The sequence below is a fragment of the Polypterus senegalus genome, chromosome 16 (genome assembly GCF_016835505.1).
Source record: "Polypterus senegalus isolate Bchr_013 chromosome 16, ASM1683550v1, whole genome shotgun sequence".
In the NCBI taxonomy this organism is placed as follows: Eukaryota; Metazoa; Chordata; class Cladistia; order Polypteriformes; family Polypteridae; genus Polypterus; species Polypterus senegalus.
The window spans coordinates 26,693,386-26,712,715 of NC_053169.1; the positions used below are offsets into that span (position 1 = coordinate 26,693,386).

The following is a 19,330-nucleotide window of genomic DNA, read 5'->3' on the forward strand; positions in this document are numbered from 1 at the left end:
CACAAGAAAGTTTATACTGGCTGGCATGAGAATACTATTATTGGGAATAGGGTGGCTTCATCTTTTCAGTTCAGTATACTGTCATAGGGACCCTCACCAACATTAGTTGATGGAAAAAGAAGTTACATGAATCAAATAGTATTTAAATTGTGCCATATCACAGTAACATTCATTTTTCTATACTGCTCAGTCAGTGACATGATAATTTACTGAGAATGTCCTGTACATAACTTGCTAAACCTGCACAGTTCCTAAAGGGAAAGCTGCTATATAAACAAAATTATTATTATTATTATTATTAAAATGATCAGAAACCTGCAGTATAAAATTTGATTAATGTGAATGGAGTGACAAGTTAAAGGAAAAGTTTGGGAAATTTTCAAGTCAGTTATTTTTTCACAATCATATTACGTTTGAGTGCTTTTGTTTTCACACGGGACCCCAGTTTCCTTTACCTTCATTATAAAGCACAACAGCAAGCTTGTTTTTTTTTTTAATTTATAAAAAAATATTTCATTTTAGAGCACAGCACATTTCATGTTGCAAATTATATACCACAATTGTAAACAAATAACTTTTGACTTAAAAAAATACCAAACTTATCCTTTAATTCTTTCATTACATTTCATGTTCAAAATATACAAAAAACCATTTAGCACTGGCACTCACTTAAATGTTAAATTTCAATGTGAATCACCTACAACAATCATGTAAGACTGATGGTAAAACATACATCTTGAAACATTACATATAAATGTTGCACAATGGTAGAATAATTAACAACTTAAAATGTGCTATATTTGTCAATATTTCAGTTTAACTCTTTTCTTTTTGAATGCAACAAAAAGCTCACAATAAAGAAGCAACTATAACATTTACATGTTCACAAACGTTCATAAGCTGAAGTTCTACATTTGTTAGTCAAATACTTTATCGCGTGTAATGGTCATAAACTTGGATTACCTGTGATTCTGTGGTTGGCCTGGGAAGCTTTGCTGGTACATTGCAATTTACTGTCTTGGATATTTTAAACATGAACTGAGCACAGAAATAAACTGCCAGATAGTACAGTAGCATACACTTAGGATAAGGTCAGTATTAGATGTGTAAGACATGTACCCCCATGAGGCTTTCAAAGTCTTAGCATTGCCATTAACAGGGCAGTAGCTTCTCTTGTTAGTACTCTCACTTAAGAGCTCCCTGAACTGCTTAAGTTTCATTACGCATTCAAGAACAGTAACTCTAATACGGATTTAAAAAGTGCTTAACTTTGAAGAAAAAAGTTGCCCAATGCTGCATAATGACATCGCCAAAAAGACTGCTTACAAAGACAATGAGCAAACCTCAAAAAAAGCTGGTGATTCAAAAACCTTTTGTATGCTAATATTTTTAAATTACCATTGATTTATTGCATTTGCATCATAAGAATGTCCTTATTGTCATTTTATATATTATGGAAGAAAGAAAAAAACACACAAGAGACAGCTACCAAAATATGTCTTTTTAAAAACTCAGATTAGGTTTACTATCAAAAACCTAAATTGTATTCTTAAATGGATATTACAAGCTACTACTGCTTCTCAAAAGGTAGTTAGTGGGATGATGTGACTAAAGTGCTGGATGTTGACGTACAGTGCATCCAGAAAGTATTCACAGCGCATCACTTTTTCCACATTTTGTTATGTTACAGCCATATTCCAAAATGGATTAAATTCATTTTTTTTCCTCAAAATTCTACACACAACACCCCATAATGACATGAAAAAAAGTTTACTTGAGATTTTTGCAAATTTATTAAAAAGAAAAAAAATTGAGAAAACACATGTACATAAGTATTCACAGCCTTTGCCATAAAGCTCAAAATTGAGCTCAGGTGCATCCTGTTTCCCCTGATCATCCTTGAGATGTTTCTGCAGCTTAATTGGAGTCCACCTGTGGTAAATTCAGTTGACTGGACATGATTTGGAAAGGCACACACCTGTCTATATAAGGTCCCACAGTTGACAGTTCATGTCAGAGCATAAACCAAGCATGAAGTCAAAGGAATTGTCTGTAGACCTCCGAGACAGGATTGTCTCGAGGCACAAATCTGGGGAAGGTTACAGAAAAATTCTTGCTGCTTTGAAGGTCCCAATGAGCACAGTGGCCTCCATCATCCATAAGTGGAAGAAGTTCGAAACCATCAGGACTCTTCCTAGAGCTGGCCGGCCTTCTAAACTGAGCGATCAGGGGAGAAGGGCCTTAGTCAGGGAGGTGACCAAGAACACGATGGTCACTCTGTCAGAGCTCCAGAGGTCCTCTGTGGAGAGAGGAGAACCTTCCAGAAGGACAACCATCTCTGCAGCAATCCACCAATCAGGCCTGTATGGTAGTGTGGCCAGATGGAAGCCACTCCTTAGTAAAAGGCACATGTCAGCCCGCCTGGAGTTTGCCAAAAGGCACCTGAAGGACTCTCAGACCATGAGAAACAAAATTCTCTGGTCTGATGAGACAAAGATTGAACTCTTTGGTGTGAATGCCAGGCGTCACGTTTGGAGAGAACCAGGCACCGCTCATCACTAGGCCAATACCATCCCTACAGTGAAGCCTGGTGGTGGCAGCATCATGCTGTGGGGATGTTTTTCAGCGGCAGGAACTGGGAGACTAGTCAGGATAAAGGGAAAGATGACTGCAGCAATGTACAGAGACATCCTGGATGAAAACCTGCTCCAGAGCGCTCTTGACCTCAGACTGGGGAGATAGTTAATCTTTCAGCAGGACAACGACCCTAAGCACACAGCCAAGATATCAAAGGAGTGGCTTCAGGACAACTCTGTAAATGTCCTCGAGTGGCCCAGCCAGAGCCCAGACTTGAATCCGATTGAACATCTCTGGAGAGATCTTAAAATGGCTGTGCACCGACGCTTCCCATCCAACCTGATGGAGCTTGATAGGTGCTGCAAAGAGGAATGGGCGAAACTGGCCAAGGATAGGTGTGCCAAGCTTGTGACATCATATTCAAAAAGACTTGAGGCTGTAATTGCTGCCAAAGGTGCATCAACAAAGTATTGAACAAAGGCTGTGAATACATGTGATTTCTCAGTTTTTTATTTTTAATAAATTTGTAAAAACCTCAAGTAAACTTTTTTCACGTTGTCATTATGGGGTGTTGTGTGTAGAATTCTGAGGAAAAAAATTAATTTAATCCATTTTGGAATAAGACTGTAACATAAGAAAATGTGGAAAAAGTGATGCGCTGTGAATACTTTCCAGATGCATTGTACAAGTTGGCCACACATTGCGACATAGAAAAAGTCACTAAACTGCCAGGGCTTCAGTTAAAGTAATTAATAATTACTCTAATTAGTAAATATTTTTAAAGTGTTCTTTTAATTTAAAAGTATTTTTTGATAAACTGTAAGAAAAAAAACGAAATAGGCAGCCATATTGGGCACCAGTTCTACAAGATTCACTGATGTATAAAGTGCTGTTTAAACCTTTAATGAGTTCCTTAAAAACTACATTGTATGCCTTAAGGGGTCACTGTATAGAATGTCACACTTTTTTTTTTTTTTTTTAAATATTAAGACTTTCACAAACACACACATCTTTTACCATACACTACACACGTGTTAACTTACTTGTACAGACCGTAATTACAGTTGTGTTGAAGGAAAACAAGAAAATCTTCCTGTTCCTGTAATCCATATTGCTGATTTCAAAAACATTTTGTAATTCCTGAGGAAAAGAAGAAAAAAAAAAAAACATACAACTAAGTTAATTCATGTAGACTCTTGAATATAATAAAATCCTAACCAATTGGCACTGAATTTGATAGAAACATACTCTGGGGACTGGTGAATGGACCATTGAGTCAAGATCTTTGACTAAAGGTAAATAATGTTGGCAATTACGATAATAATAGAATAGTTAAAAAAAAATATATAAAAAAAATCTTTCGGCATGTACACTGAACAAAATGGTAGCAAACAAAATGTTAACTAACTGAAATGAATAATCAAAAAAAGTTGCACTCAAATGACCCATAAGTGTCATGATGCTTAATGAAAAGTAGCATATACCAATACTACAGTGTAACATATGAACACTTTCATAAACTGAAGAAACAAATAAGCACTGTTACTCAACTAGATCACCTTACCAAAAAAAAAAAAACTTTGAAATGCAAGGATCATGTTCTGTTAATTAAAGTGGACAATTTTTATATTCACTAATGCAACAGTTCTAGCTTGAATAACCATGTAAGTTATTTATAATTAACAATGGCTAATTAAAATATCATAAACAGTTATGGATCAAAGTGAACCATGTTTTCTGTCCACTGGTTACTTGCTTGTGCTTACTTCTACAAATCAAGAATCTTTGCAAAAACAGTGCTTTCTTAAAAATCAAAAATAAGATGTGACAAATAAAGGAAAGAAAAAGTGGACAATGCTTAGTTTCACACCTTCTACTTTATATTTGACTACTGCTACTAAGAATTACACTTTACCTTCTAAAATGAACAGACTATATACAACATAGAAAATTTACTCTTAGTTTAAAACACACACACATTATTTATATTACCAATCATATTGCATACTGCGCATTTTGAGTAGTGAGAAAAGTGCTTTACAAATGTAAAGAATTATTATTTTATTATTATGATTATTATACTGCTCTTACTGGAAACATATTTATATATGGAAAAGATAGAGCACACCTCACGAATTTTAGCTTTATTATATTGTTTATCCATGTTGTTCACAATGGACTTTAAACTACTACAAATGGTTTATAAAGCCTTAAATAATCTTGTTCCATCCCATATTTTGGAATGCCTGTCCCCCTACACCTCAGTTCGTAACCTTAAATCTTCAAATGGAGGCCTGCTTATAATTCCAAGGGACAGGCTTAAAAGAAGTGGTGAGGCGCCTTTTGTTGTTATGCACCTGAAATGTAGAATGCATTATCAGGCTAATACTGTGGAAAATTAAAAAAAAAAAATGCTTGAAAGACAGACAGACATACATGGAAATTCAGGCATCCACTAGCTCAAACACATCAGTAAAAATTGTTACAAATTATTAATAAAAAAGGCAAGGAGAACATAAATAAATAAATAAATAGTAAACCGTAAAAATCGTCAATTGTCATGTAGGTCATGAATCACTTGTGTTGACAACAGAGTTATAAAATCTCACAGCAGTAGGGACATGTCTTCTAAACTGTTCTGTTCTACAGTCCAGTGAGAGAAGATGACTGCAATATTTACTTTTCTAACCTGCCAAAATGTTGGTGAGAGGGTTACTGCTGTTGTCATGGATGGCCTGTACCTTCCTCCCCATATACCTTTCCACAACCAATTCCACTGAGTCCACAGTCCTACCCAGGACCGAGCTAGCCTTCTTCACCAGCTTGTCCAGACTTTTTGTGTTCTCGTCTGTCGTACTGCCTCCCCAACATATGGCAACAAAGAAAAAGACACTGGCAACAGCAGTCTGATAGACCAAAGACAATACTTCACTACATATCCTGAATGATCTGAGTCTTATGAAGAAAATGAGCCTGCTCTGCACCTTCCTGTAGAGGACATCTGGTTCATCCAAAAAGCAGCAAGTCTGGTGTAGCATGTAGAGGACTGCATCCTCAACACCAATATGTTCCTGCTATGCAAACTGTAGGCGATCCAATGCATGCAGAACCAGCTGCTCTAGTGTCTTCATGATATGTGGGCCACCGGTTTCTAATCATTTCTTTCAGTCAGTTGCCCACCTTTGGGAACCAGCACAAGACATGATGTTTTCCACAGAGCTGAGACCCTCCCACCTTAAAGACTCAGGTTGTACAAAATCTATCGCCAGCCCTGAAAGCCTGCTTTTATTTGGTTGAGGTTATTATTGTTAAGCACTAAACAGTTTTTGCTGGTACAATCCCTGCAGAAATGTATATAGTCCAAAATGCAGACAGCCACCCTGTCAATGTCAGTACCATTCTCCTGTTACTCCAACAGCATATTCCAGTCTGTACACTCAAAGAAGTCCCTATGAGAATCTCTGGCCTCGGGTGTCTACTTCCATAATGACTGGATAGTTATAGGCTTCCTAAGTACATAGGGTGTGTATACTGGCCCCAGATAAACCAGATTGTGGTGTGATTTACCAGGTGGTGGTAATGCACAAGCACTGTAGGCCTCCTTGATGTTGGCATAACAAAGGTCCAGTGTTTTATTTTTCCCTCGTGAGATGGTCAATTTACTGTTTAAAACCAGTCAATTGGGAGGAGAAGTTGACATGATTGAAATCCCCTAATATAACAACAAAAGCATCAGGATGTTGGGTCTGCAATCTCGTAACAGTCTTGTGTGAGATGTCATGCACCACTTTGGGCTCCACATGCTGAAGAATGTAAACAACAATGGCGATGATGTAAGAAAATTCCCTCAGTACATAATAAGGTCTCATACTGACCATCAAGAGTTCAATATCTAGACAGTAGATCTACTCCTTCACAGTTATGTGTCAGAAATTACACTGCCAGTCCTGCACCTCTTAACCTTTTCAGTCTCTCTCACATCTCTGTCTGCTAGTACCATAGTGAAGCCGGGTTGATGCACACTGGAGTCAGATGTTACTCATCAGCCAAGTCTCCGTAAAACACATTAGACTGCACACATGAAATACCTGCTGGTTCTTTACAAATGATTCCAGCTCCTTGCAATTGTTAAGCACAAAGTTAACATTCCCCATGAGAATCGATGGAAGAAAATGCTTGCATCTCAATCTTCTATCCTTTAGCTCAGCCCCAGCTCTACAGCCATGGTATGGCTTCTTCAGCTCTGAATGTATAGGATGTTTAATACTGTGAGTTGTCCGCCATCATGAAAGAAGGTACTGCCTTATGTAACTTTTTTACCAGCTGTACTAGAAACTAGGTGATCCTTCGTATAAGTCATTTTACTATCTATTTTACAGATATGCTAGGAGCTACAAGATGTGCTACCTCTAGGTGTTGCTCACGAATAAACAAAAAAAATTCAGTTCATTTGTATTACTAATTGACTGTATGGGTATACTGCATGGATAAAGAATTATCATAATCTTCAGGGGTCCACAATCTGTACTAATCCCCACTATTCTCTGCTGTCTTTTCCAGTTCTTCTATGGTGACGATCTGTGCCACCAATGCCTGATCAAGGCACTGTGCAGCCTCCTGACATGATGGGTGTCTCATCTTTCCATGACACCAACTTCATCAGAATCCTATCATGTGAAACATGAAAACAAAGAGGACTAATTTAGTAACATTTATGTTAGGTAGAATGTCCACTGGACACTGGACGGTCTTTTGGCCTTGGAACCCCTGCAGATTTAGTTTTTTATCCAGCCTAACTGGAGTTTTTGTTTTGAGTATCCTCCCGGCCTTTTAAACTTACCTTGTTTCATTGTTACTTATTCTTTAATATTATTGCCTTATCTTAATTGTTTTTGTTTCCTTGTAACTTTTTCTTTGTCATTTTGTAAAGAACTTTGAGATACATTGCTGTATGAAAATGTGCTATAGAAATAAATGTTGTCTGACTTCTGTTTCTCAATGGCTTTGAAGACTGACCCATTTAAGGGTTATGGACGGTTGTGTTGGTGGTTGTATACTGTTAATGTTTGCAACAGGATTCACAGTAGACAGTTGTGCAATTAAGATGCCTAATTTACAAGCAGAAGAGATTAAGCAGTCAGCATACAAACATGCAGGAGGGAAGAGCAGTAAAAAAAAAGAAAAGTAAGTAATTAAATAAAAATATGAATTTAGAGTGTCAAAAACAAGTTTTAGTATGATAGGAACAGTTACACATATTTATTTCTAATATTACATGTGACTTTGGGGGTAGTATTGTACTTGCCCTCTTGTTTTAATGGTTGATTCATTTTGGGGCATTTTGCCCTTCACCCCTGATTATTTCCAAAGTTGGATCTATACTAAATGAGGAGGGATGACAATGTTAAATACAAAGGTTACAATTGCAAGGGGAATAAAGAAAGATTTTGTTACAGCCAATCATGAAAATTCTAACAATAACTAAAAAGCAACATTAACACTCATACCAGCAGCTCTAACAAGATGATTCTATGCTTTATTAGTAAGCATACAGCCTTTATTTATATGTCGAGACTAATGGAGTCCCTCTAATACTGCCATTTAGTTTGGGGATTTCATAACCGATTCTGCCTCCAACAGTAGTACCATTTACCCTAGCAAATTTAAGATTATTTAATTCCTGCAGTATGACCTCTGAAGTATGGTCATTACGTTTTATAAAATAAGGGGTGGCAGGGGAGAAGCCATTTACGACTTTATACATGTCAAAATGAAGATTTTTAAAATCAGCTGAAAATGGTCACTGGAAACAAGCACAGAAACTAATAAAAATCTGCTTACAGTATATGACTTATCTCAATTAAAGAGATAAAAGGGATTTATAAGTACCATTACTTGTGTAATAATTCAGTTTGTAAATAAAAACTTACTAACAGCAGGCCATAACCCTTAATAATTTGTTGTCTCTGACACTAACGTGCATTAAAATATAAGTATTCTTTGGGAAAAAAGATCCCACAGGATTTTTTTGTGAAATTACAAAAAGACACATGAACAAATTAAACATTTTAATGTTTAAACAGAGACTGTGGAACAGTAGGTCAGCCACTTAGTAATCAGTGGCCCATCTTTGAATAAATAAATATTTGAATGGCCGGCTCGATCTCTATGGGTGTGTGTGCTTGCACAGCTGCAGGAGGTTAGTGAAGTAAATGGGGCAAGATGTACCTGCAGGTGCGGGTGCGGCCTGTCTCAGTTGCTTCATTGGTTTTAGGCAGGGTGTGATTGAGTCGATGTACTTGCAGAGGCATATAATGGAGAGTCAGCACGAGAATCGGGAAGAGAATTGGAAAGGAAAATAATGAAAGAGAAAAGAATGGAGGTTAAACAGGGAACTGCAAGAAACAGGCAGGAGTGAAAGAGAGCTGGTGCAAGACACAAGGAAGGAGGCAGATGGGAATGGAGCCCTGACAAAATAGTGCGGAAATGGGAGCACCCAACTTACTCCAGTAGAATTGCTGAACAAGTCAAGGAATGTAGCGGGAGTTGGAAAGTGGAGGCTTGGTGGCGCCCCATGAAACACCATGGGATGGGCGGCGGGGGCACGAGCAGGATAGAAGGGTATATGCTTCTGTCAGATGACGTCTCTCTGAGCTGAGAGATCCGAATAAGATAAACCGGGGAGATGTCAGTTTTTAAAAAGTTACATTAGGGCTCATGTTTTTATAGACAACTTCCTCCCAAGTAATGTTAACCTTGTTTTTACTGGATTATTTAATGGATTGTTTTTAACCTCCAGCAGCACCTTGATTTTTATGGATTATTTATTAGCAGTACATTAAGTATATGAGTAATGTGAAAACTTTGTGCACTGCTAAGCAACACTACAGGAGTTTGCAGTCTACCCATACATTTAGTTTGATAGATTTTATTGTCATCATTGAAATAGACAGCCATTTGTCCACTGAAATACTGCAACATTTCACCTTTAAAAATATCTTCCATCAAACCCCCAACCTGCCCACATCTCCTTACTGTTCCACACCCATGTTGTAGTCCGGCACTTTCTAACCTCTACTTTTAACTCACAACTCATTAACTCAATCTACATTTTGCAAAATTTAATCAAGTCAAAATCTGAATGTCCCCCACTTCCAAGTTCGACTTTCCACTAAACTGTTCTTTAAATTACTGTATATTGCATACCTGTCTCTCTGTGCATTGGTTTGTTAATTGACGTCTATACTGGAGTGAACATTATCATTTATCATTGGTCTGCCTGCTACTATAAAAGATGCCCCTTCGGTCTCAGCTTTCTCACTACTTCAGTTTAGCATATCCTGACTAGAGCTGCTGATTAACTGTACTGACTGCATCTCTGTTGTCAGCCATTAGCACTAAAACATAAGTAACATCATTATATATAGTTGTAATTTGTTACTAACCTTCACCTATTCTGTTTCTTTTCTCAGCACTCAAATGTGGCACTAGGTGCCACTGCCCATCTGCCATGTTGTTTTGCCTGCCTAAGGTAAAGTCATCCCTGATGGATGATCGCAGGAATCGTGGGGTAGAGGGGTCCTTCTATTGGATTGGCTGGCCCAGCACTGTCTAAGCTGTGGAGTGGCCAAGTGGCCAAGAGGCTATGTGATATCATCTACTGTTAAATTCTGGTCCGTACTTGTAATATTTTTATTGTTATACTGTATTGAGGATTTGTTCTGATCTGTGTAATGTATTGTATTGACCACCTTCTTTTTGACACCCACTTCACACCCAACCTACCTGGAAAGGGTTTTTGTTTTTTTTTTGAACTGCCTTTCCCAAGGTTTCTTCCATTCTTTCCCTACAAGGGTTTTTTAAGGGAGTTTTTCCTTATCTTCTTAGAGAGTCAAGGCTGGGGGCTGTCAAAAGGGAGGGCCTGTTAAAACCCATTGCGGCACTTCTTGTGTGATTTTGGGCTTTACAAAAATAAATTGTATTGTATTGTATTACAATGTGAAGATCTATTTAAACTTCCTAGAATTAAAAACAACAATATTTACTCCAATTATTTTGCACCAAATTAACATCATTCTGGACCAGAATTTTTAAATGCCTTTCAGACAGCCTTGGTGTCACAATCCCTCCTAACCCATTAACAGCTGTGTTTGGTGTACTCCCAGATGGGCTTAAAGTGGAGAAGGACAAACAAACTGTGATTGCCTTTACTACACTATTGGCGCATAGACTTATCTTGCTAAACTGGAAGAATCCTAACTCTCCTCTTTTAAGTTAGTTGGTAACTGATATTATATATTATTATATGTAGGATCTAATCAATAACATTTTAGAATAAGCTTTTAAAGCACTGAGGAAACAGATTCTCTCCCAGTTTTTTTCTTCTCCATTTATCTTTATTCACTTATTAAATTTATCTGTTTACTTATTTTTACTAGCTTTAAGTTTTATTCTGCTGCCCATGCTCTTTTTCTCAGGGGTGGGGGTTGACTTGTTTTCAACCCTATTTTTGTAACATTGATCTATTTGTATGGAATGTTGTGGGATTTCAATAAAATAAATAAAATTAAAAAAAAAAAACAGAACAATACTGCAGTATGTGCAGAATTTAGCTATAGAGTTATTAGAGATAATGAAGATTACCTTCCCATTGCATACTCATTAAAACACTTAAAACAATTTTGTTTTTTTTAATACTTTTTGTGATTAGGTACAAAGATCACTCTCAATTTTCTTTCGTTTCTCGTCTTGGGGTCTTGTATTGCACCTATTTTTATCAAGTTACTCTGGACTTTGAAAAGAGATCTCTGAAGAGTTATGTCACTATTGATGACACCCATATTGTTAGACCTCTGGAGTAATATATTAAAATCATGGACATTGGCCATATTATTGTACGTCCAAAGAGGGGCCAAAGGAGCCATTTAGCCTTGGGATATTAATTTTCTTTTTCTAGTAACTATAGACTCTAGAGGTCTGCTTTAGATTGGTTGCGCAACACGATGGTACAGTGATGAGTGCTACTGACTCACAACTACAGCAGACTGGGTTTGTTTTCTTGGACTGTCACTGTTAATCACTGTTACTGTATAGTTTGCACCTTCTCTCCAAAGCTCCACAAATTTTCATCCCAGATCCTAAACAAATGCATGTTAAGATATCTGACAGCTCAAAACTGATACAGTATGAATTTGTCTGTGTAGGCTCAATATGCCCTGTCTAGAGTTCCTTACATGCACCAAACACTGCTGGAATAGGCTAAAGCACCCTAACATGGATGTACTGAGTCTTATAGACAGTAGCTCTGTTTCTCTCCCTCTTGGTTTTGTTATCCAAATGTAACTGTCATCATTTTATTATATCAATTTATCAAATATTAATAGATTTAAAAAGGCAACTTTCAAAAGTCTAAAGATATGTATGTCCACTTCCATAATATTTACACTCCTGGATGGCTAGAAATTTTTTCCTTCTCCCATGAGACATTTGATGCCATGGTACAACAAAAGAGAAGGGCAACACACTTTCCTCACTTGCCTTAGCAACTGTGCAACACAGCTCACTTACAAAGCTTTCTAAGTAGATCCACAATTAGAGTGTTTGCAAGGCACCTGATAAAGATTTGAATTAGCCTGCAAACTAACTATACTTATATTTCATCAGTTCCACACTGCAAAAGCAGTATTTTTGTCAGAAACATCTCCGTACTAAAACACAAATATTTTATCCCCTCATGAAACATTTGTAGGCAGAATGTAACTTTGCATATAGAAATCAGTAATAATACAACATGAGTTTATCATTGTATGCAGTCATTATACAGTATATGCCCTGCAAAGTGTCTGAGGCAGTTCCCTTGATTATATATAATGCCTCGAAAAAAGTATTCAGCTTGTCAGAACCAAGAATTCTGATCAACTTACCTGGTATTTTGTATTCGTAAATGAAACACACTTTTTCACAGTGCTAAGCAAAAAAAAAAAAAAATCATAACTATTAAAAATGCAAAATTACAAAAAACTGAAATTAAACAATTTGCAACTAACCCACCCCATTTCAGTACTTAGTTGAACCACCTTCCACAGCAATTACAGAAAGCAGTCTTTTTTTGAAATGTTTCTATCAATCTTGTACAACACAATATATTTCTCCCTTGTAAAATTGCTCAGGTTGTTTCAAGTTATTTGGGAAGTGCCAGTGGAAAGCAATTTTTAGGTCTTGCAACAGATGTTCAATGGGTTTGTTCAGGACTCTAAGCGGACGACTCAGGAACATCAATTATATTTATTTTAAGCCACTCCATTATTTCTTTGTCAGTATGGATTGGGTCATTGTCATCATTTTAAGCTTTCAGGCAGACGCGAAGTGGTTTTCCTCAAAGATCTGTCTAGGGCAACATTCATCTTCCTATCAATCCTGACCAGACTGTCCGTCCCTGCTGCTGAAAAACATCACCACAACATATTGCAGCAACCTCCATATTTTACAGTAGGGATGACATTACCTGGAGGATGTGCAGTGCTAAATTTATGCCACACATATTTATTTTTGGTGTGGAAAATAAAGAACGGACTTATATATGTAGTACTAGGGTGTTGTACCGTGTTAGATCTTGCCTGAAGAAGGGGCCTGAGCTGCCTTGAAAGCTTGCATATTGTAATCTTTTTAGTTAACCAATAGAAGGTGTCATTTTGCTGGACTTCCAATTGCATATGTTATATGTGAAATTTCATGTTATATATGAAATTCCAAACATGGACATCCTTTATTTGCACCTACAGGTGGGCTGTAACAGTTTTTAAGCTATAAAGCTTAAATATTATCAGACTGCAAGACTTTCTGCCTCATCCTTGCAGTATCTTCCATATGAGATTTTGCAAATTCTTTACGGGCAGGGACATGTTGATTTTTTTCAGTCAGAGCTTCTTCTTTGCTAGTTTTTCAGGAAGGCCCTTTTTGTGCAATGCCTTGGAGGTTGTTGAGCCGTGAACATTCTCACCAACTTCTGTAGCTCAGTCAGAGTGACAATTGCATCACAGTAGCCTCGCTTACAAGTAACATTCTTGTTCATCAACTAAGCTGAGAGTGAGAGCCTAACCTAGGCAGTGCAGCTGTAGTTCCCCGCCTGGGTATGTCCAGTGTCTTTCTGATGGTCTTGTAACTTTTCCCACACCCATGCTTGTGTATAATTGCAAAACTGGCTTATTTTAAACACTCTTGTCTTCATTTGGTTTTGTCTAAGGAAATATATTTAGCATATTTATGGCCCTTTGCAAGAGAGGGTGGGTTTAATTTCAAATTTACTGAGAACATGTGAACACTGCACCTGAGCAAAGTTTACTTTATAAACATTTTTATTTTGTTTCTTTTGAGTCAGCATGACATACACAATTTTGTACCTTAGCTGAAAAGGTTCTTATTTTATTATATTGCAAGTTTAGAATCTGAGGCAATAAACTTTGAAGAGAGTTTTGGAGATTAACACTTTTCAAAGCACTGTTGGTTAGAAATGCATTTTACTATTGAGCTTTTCTCATTTGGTATAGTGTATTATAACTTAAATGTTTTTTAAATCTCTAGAAAGCTAAAATTGTACACTACCCTATAAGGATGGATGTGAACTCTTAGTAATTAAAATTGTGATGAGAGGCACAACTGCTTCAGCTCTGGGTGAATATTGTACAAGTTGCTGAATGAAAATGTTGACAGTACTTGAGCGTTGCTCTTCAATCAGATATTTGGTGACTGTGAGACAATACACATTCCAACCACCTTAGCAGATATGATACAATTTGAGGTTTTACTTCTGTCCTGCATGTTACTTTAAATTTACTGGACTGTTATCTTTATTTCCACCTGTGTCAAAATTCAGCCATATACAGCAATTCAAGTTTGTGTACAGATACAGTACAAAAATATATAATGTGGCGTCTTTCAGTTTCTGTCATGTTTGCATGTACACCCAACTACAGTGGAGACAGCATTCTACCAACACTGAAAACCAGAATGCAATACAGTTTTTAAATGTGTGCACATTATTTGGCTGTCATGCGTCCAATTCTAAGATAAAGCATTTGTCAGTAGGGTTTAACTGTTTATTAGCAGAAACCGAAAAACTGGTAACTTTAATAATGCATACTGTGATATTTATAGGTGTACTACGAATTAGAGGAAAAAGGAAACAATTTCTAAAAAGAAAAATCTCCAGTTTTTTCACCCATGCAGGCTTATAATACAATTTAAAATGAATGGGCTGTCAAAGTCCATGAATCTTTAGACTCCCATTGCTTACAATTACTTTTGATTATTTTATGTTTCAGGTGAATTCAGCTGAATAAATTCTGCAGGAATTTTTCATCAATATCTTTGTATTTTTTTAAACTAGCAAAGAAACTATTTCAATATTAAATAGACAGAATTGCCTCCAGATTACTTTATGTATGCTGTGGTGATAAGATTGGAAAGGGGTGGGTGAACAAAAATTCATATACTTGGGGGGGGGGGAAAAAAAAAAAAAAAAGCATATTGGTTTTACATTGCTGATTTGATCAGTTTTCACCCCCCTTCTAACACCATTGATTATTTAATTGAAAACATGTGAGGGTGTATTATACCTTTTATGAGGTTATTTGTGTCTCGACTGCTGCATTAATATATACTAAATATGAGCTAGTTATTAACATTTAATTCAACATGTCCAACAAAGCTTCACAGCCAGTTTGCAAGAATATTCTTGATTAGGCAATAACCTTCTGCTTTTTTGTTTTAACCCTTTATGAATTTTTGAAAAGCAGAACAATAACGCCTCCAAGGCCATACAAAATGACAATTTACCTTTATGGATTAAAATTAAAAAAAAAATTAAAAATTATGGGTTTATTGCTCATACAATGGGCAGCATGGTGGCGCAGTGGGTAGCACTGCTGCCTCACAGTAAGGAGACCTGAGTTCGCTTCCCAGGTCCTCCCTGCGTGGAGTTTGCATGTCCTCCCCGTGTCTGCGTGGGTTTCCTCTGGGTACTCCGGTTTCCTCCCACAGTCCAAAGACATCCAAAATTGTCTCTGGTGTGTGCTTGGTGTGAGTGTGTGTGCACCCTGTGGTGGGCTGGCGCCCTGCCTGGGGTTTGTTTCCTGCCTTGTGCCCCGTGTTGGCTGGGATTGACTCCAGCCAACACAGGGCACAAGGCAGGAAACAAAGGAAACACCCCCGTGACCCTGTAGTTAGGATGTAGCGAGTTGGAAAATGGATGGATGGATGCACTTACAATCTTATTTTTTTCTGCATAGTACTTTCATCTAGGGATCATTTCCCTTCCTCCTAAATAAGTGAGAAGCTAGAAAGCAAAGGAAGGAGAGGGAGAAGGTCAACAAGTCATGATTGGTCTGATTACAGTATATCCTAGTAAAGATGCCTTGTTTTCACAATGCTGGTGTACTCAGCCAAGTTGAATTGGTATTATTGTTTCTAATTTCAACCTAAGTAATTGATAGAGGGTAGTACTGGCTTTCTATTCAGAATATCAACTGAGAAAGGTTAGCTTGTTAGGACACATTTTAAGGCTGATAAGCTCTTAACTGCTTCTCCCGTAGTGTGTTAAAGAAGTTATGAAAAAGCTAAGGAAACATTTTAAAAATAACGCAACATGATTTTCAATGTAATTGTTTTGTCACTGGTATGAGTGTTGCTGTCATCAAGGATTTGATTATCTTTATTTCTTACAGTCAGGTTCTTATTTGGAGGACGTGTTGTGTTCAAGTTACATTTGTCAACCGTTGCAAAGATGCAACAGGTTTCATTGATAACTTTGTGTCCACGTTGTCAGAGTTGAAACATTATTAAACATGGAAGTGTCCACTACCCAAATCACAACCAGTGAATCTAAGATGTTTAATGGGCATTCCCGGTTGTCCAAAGGTGTAAAAGATTTCTCCATTTCTATACACTTAAAAGCGACAACAAAACAATTTTGCGGCAGCTATCAGTTCACATGCAGAACCATAGGTTGACAGCTTAAGCATTTCACTGCTATAGTGGTCCTGTGTAGTATAATTGTCTCCTGTTCCGTCATCAGTCCACACCTTGAACCTGTCCCAGTCATTCAGTACATAAGATACAATGTCTCTGCAGATATCAAGGCTGAGGCTGAAATGGCCATGCAATAAATAAGTAAGAGAGAGAATGGAAGAGGCAGGCGCAATCTCTGGACATGGAAACCACTGGGTACGGGTCAGTGAAATTGTGATCGTTGTTGATCACTGGAATAGACATGTTATTCGGGGTGAACTTGCACCCGTTGAGAAAGAAAGTACAAAGGAAGGCGAGAAGCAGTGCAGCAGGGAATGAAAAGCAGAAGTCAGCACCAGGAAGACGTACATAGGCAAGTAAGGAAGCCCAACAATGACAGCCTTAAAGTGGTGGAGTAAAAGAAAAGACAACAGTCACAAGGAGGGAGACGTGAGGAAGTAAGGAAACACAATAATGTCAGCTTTGAAGCGGTGGAGTAAACGAAAAGGCAGGAGTCACCAGCAGGAAACGCGAAGGAAAGCGAACAATAAAAGGCTTGAAGCGGTGGAGTAAAGAAGAAGGGAGCAGTGAGCATGATGAGCAGCTGAGGAAAGTAAGGAAGCGAGTGAGGAGGCACATGAACGCGATGTCATTAATGTATATAGGCAGGGAGCCAACCATGTGATAGGTATGCGAACAGCGGCCTTGCGGAAAAAGGAGGGGGGACCGGGGGCAGCCATTGTGTGTCTCTGCTGTGAAATAAATCGTCTGTTAATGGAAATAAGGAATGAAACCGCCAAAAGGAGGGGCCAGTTCCAAAAGTTCCGTATAATGGCATAATGTTGAGAAACGCCAAAAAGAAAACATTATTTTCGAAAGTTCATTACAGGGCATGCCACGAAATGAAACATACTTAACATTTGTCAGTACTGTACGATGTAAATGATGAGCATGGAAAATTTGGGATTCCTACGTATATTGGAAGTCACAGAAATAGTGAGGAGGGGTTTCCCCCATCTATATATACAGTTTAGGGAGTACACCCATTTTCCCCCTTGGGTGTTGCAATAGGACATAAAACATACCTAATTTTTGTAAGTACACTGCAAGGAATGAGCACGCAAAATTTCAGCTTCCCACCTATATGGAAAGTGGGAAAATTAGTGATGAGTCAGTGAGGGCTTTGCCTTTTATATTGTGATGGACGGCCGGCAGCTCATTCCGGCCAACACATCCAGGACGCATCTTCCCTGCAGCCTAGAGGTGCCCCGGATTCCTGCAGGGCATCAAGGAAGATGGAGTTTAGCTTCACAACCCTGCTGGGTACCCTGGGGGCCACCGTGTGACGCTGCTGGAAGTTAAGGGGATTTATGTTTCCCGTATAACCCGGAAGTACTCCCAAGTCACGGGGACGGAGGAACAGAAGTACTTCCGGGCTGAAGAAAAATGTAATTCTTCATTTGACCCGGAAGTGCTGACAAGTCACGTGAACAGATGAGGAGAAGCATTTCCGGGTCAAAGACTATATAAAGGACTATGGAAGACCCAGCAAGATGAGCCAGAGTTGGGAGGGAGTGTGACGGAGCTGCTGGGAGGATAGGAGGAGAATCATTGTATAATTATTATAGTTATTGCTTGTTTACGGTGGTGGAGGTGCTTTTGGGGCACTTTGAAGTAGTTTAAATAAAGATTTAAATACAGTTTGACATCTTTGTATGGATAATGTATTTACAATTACACTTCAGATATAATATTAGAACTGCACACTTTTTTCTTACATACAAATTAGTAATGCTATTAAAAGCAGTCTACCCAATTTCCCACACCTCTCGCACTCATATCTATTTCAGAGATGATATTGGCCAGAATGAGTAAACATTCACACAGCATCTCGAGTATATAAAAATATTTCAAGGAATTTACCCTATAAATGATCCTAGAGAACAAAAGTAAATAGATCTCTTGATTAATATTTCTGAGGAATAAATGAAACTCAGCTATTCACAGAATACAATCTAGTTCAGTATGAGCCATGCATGTTATAATTAAACTAAAAACCTTTTGTTGATTTTCAAAATTAAATAAGATGTACCTAGGGTAACATCCATGTTGAGAGCGTCATCAACTGCCTAAAATCACTAGGATATTTGTTCTGGGAAAACCCTACACTTGCATCATTTTGAGCAAAGACTTTTAAATCTCCTGAATATTCCTGAATTAAAAAATCAGTCCTAACACATTAATGGCAGGTATTTGGAGTACTAGAAGACAAGATTAAAATGAACAAAAAGCATTACTCAGCTGAAAGAATCCCAATCCACCTTTTATAAATCTGTGGGAGAGTGTATAAAATATATAGATATAAAATATAAGTCCTGCTTATTAGTGAATTCTAAAACTCAATTGTACTTTTAATAATATCCAGAAATTACTGCTGTAGTTTTTCTTTGATATTGCTTATTAACATATCATCCCTTACTGCGCTGGACTATTTTTACACAAGTCCCCTGAAAAGTAAGCAGAAAGTATCGAAGCTGTCAAAGTGTAAAAAAGTGTTCAGCAGGAAATAGTTCAAAGGTGCACATAAGATACATCTTTACCCTGTTAAAGTACATAATTAACTTTTTTTAGGTGCCAAAGAACCGAAAGTCACAGAATGATGCTGGCATCATCAGACACTAGGCAGGAAACAAACCTAGATGCGGCATCAGTCCATCACAGGAATAATTACTCTCTCACACACTCCTTC

The 19,330-nt window shown here is 37.7% G+C and overlaps 1 protein-coding gene across 4 annotated transcripts in view; it reads right to left on the reverse strand.

Annotated features, from left to right (window-relative positions):
• The window catches only part of fam135a (family with sequence similarity 135 member A), a 98,587-nt gene that overhangs the window by 68,252 nt on the left and 11,005 nt on the right, over window positions 1-19,330 (reverse strand). For 3 of the 4 annotated variants that reach the window (XM_039738590.1, XM_039738587.1, XM_039738588.1), the window contains exon 2: window positions 3,621-3,717. The gene's annotated coding sequence lies outside the window, so the exon portion shown is untranslated. Of the gene's footprint in view, window positions 1-3,620; window positions 3,718-12,500; window positions 12,518-19,330 lie in introns of those variants that run through there. The other variant, XM_039738589.1, reaches the window with a different exon arrangement.